Here is a 2,411-nt window from a genome sequence, read left to right as displayed (position 1 = left end):
CAGCTGCTTTCTATAAAGATGGCTCCCTCATCAGGAAGCAGCCTACAGGTCACATGACCATCCAGCATGTTTCCAGGTTACCTAATATAGAGGCCAGTTAGTATACATCAACACTGGCAACCCTTCATTCCTCGATCATTTAGCCTTCCACTTTTATTTTATTGCTTGTTTATTATTGCATACACTCACCAATTACTTTAAACCTGTGCAATCAGTTTGTAACCTAACATACCCACAACTGACTGAGTGTAACATGTCTGCACATTTCAAGTAAATCTACGAGAGTCCTTCTTACTGTGTAACTGGTATGGGTCCCTCTGTAGACCTGCTCTTTGTTCTCATGATGTTCTTAAGATAAATTCAGTCCAATCTAAATTTCTCTTGTCTTCTCCAATAATAACCCGACTAAAATACAGACACTCAAACAACCAGAGAGAATTTACTCACAGAACAGATGAAGCAGAAACATTTTCTTGATTGTTCCTCTCAGTATCTGCCCTTTCTCATCTGTTATCAGTGACAGCAAATAAAGCACATCCGCTTCCTCTCTGTATTTTTCTCCTTCTTTAAATAAAAGCCTGTGTCGCCGCCATTTGGGTTATTTAAGTGCTCACAGTTCTTGTTGGATTATTTCACCTATTCATTCTCACACCCACTCCTTCACACCCTGATGAACACCGCAGAGCTACTTCAGGTCCTCCTGTATCTCGCAAAAAGATACTGTGGTATGCAAACTGCAGCAGCCAGCAATCAAACCATGAACCACAAAGCGGTTGTGGCTCAGGAGGTGACTGACAGTCTGTTTTGTGTGGAGCTTCATGAATCAAAGATTCATTTGTGTTTTTATTTCTGTCGTCTGATTTTTGGAACACCGTTGTATCCTGGTACCTTTAATCTCCCTTTATAAAGCTCTCTGCAAGCTACCAACACCCACACACATTTACATGCACACACTAATGCTTACAGATACACATCATATATCTATGGCCTTTTAGTGACCTCAGACCTGATTTGGGGGTCACATGTCATCAAGTTTTCTTTTCTCCCTGAGGTAAGTCCAATCTCATTTGTCCTCCCATCTAAAGCTTGTGTGCTCATTTCCTCCAAGTTAGTACATGTTCATGTTAGTGCATGGTTTGATTACTCACATATCCCATCACTCCATGCTCTTATAAGGTGATCCCAATACCTGCTCTATAATAGTAAATTAATGTAGTAAGTGAATTAAAGCAAAGACTGTCTATAAATAATCAGAAATATTTTCTTCAGATATTCATGTAAATACAAAAAAAATATTTAATTACTTCAGTTACTTATTCAGTTTCTGCATACAAATATGATTTTAAGTAGAGTCCCATTATTCTCTTGAACTCAAAAATTAGAATAAAATAATAACATAAATATAATAAAAATCAATAGGAAGAAAGTTCCAGCAGAACCAGGCTCAGAGAGGGGCGGCCATCAGCGGTGAGCAGTTTGGGTGAGAGAAGGAAGACAGGATAAAGTCATGCTGTGAAAGAGAGACAGAGATAACAAGTACGATTCAATGCAGTGAGGTCTATTAATACATAGTGGGTGAGAAAGGTGACTGAATAAAAAACACTCAATACATCATGGGAATTCCCCAGCAGCCTACACCTATTGCAGCATAATTAATACATATATATATACATATATATACATATATGTATATATGTGTACACATATATGTACACATATATACATATATACATACACGTATATGTACACGTATATATATACATGTACATGTATATATATACATGTACATGTATACATGTACATGTATACATGTATATATAGTTCTAGGCATTCCAGGATCCAGGTGTGGGGCATTGAGTCATAGGCGTTCTTGTAATCAATCCAGGCACTGGTCCTGCAGATTTCACCTATTTTTATTTTTAGAACATAACTCCCACGATAAACGAGGGTCCACTGTATCAGAATCAGCATGTTAAACATTTACCCAATAAATTTAAATTGCATGTAACTTAGTGATGTAGTTCAGTTAAGTGTTATTCACACGTATATCATATGATTATGCCACTTCCTGTATGAGCACCTGTTGATGCATACTGCTTGTTGTAAGATTTAATCATTTTCATTAATGTGCCATGTCTGACCGCGTTTTGAGATAAGGCTAAGCAAAGGGTTATTCAAAGGTTGCCCCTCTGCAGATGGCCCTTGTTGAGAGTCCTGACCACCCCTGGCAGGACCGTGGCCTGTACCTGACCCTGCACCTGCTGTTTCTGACTGGAGGACAGGTGGAACGTTACCCAGCAGCAGGGGCAGTTAACGGGCTTTGCTGTTTGTGCTACTCTACACCCCCGAGATTGCTTTGCTTGCTTTGCTATGTACTTTCTTGCTGTTCAGATGATTCAGTGTATTAAACT

The sequence above is a fragment of the Pundamilia nyererei genome, unplaced genomic scaffold (genome assembly GCF_000239375.1).
Source record: "Pundamilia nyererei isolate P.nyererei 1_Seehausen unplaced genomic scaffold, PunNye1.0 scaffold00502, whole genome shotgun sequence".
Lineage (NCBI taxonomy): Eukaryota > Metazoa > Chordata > Actinopteri > Cichliformes > Cichlidae > Pundamilia > Pundamilia nyererei.
Note: the sequence above shows the minus strand (reverse complement) of the source record.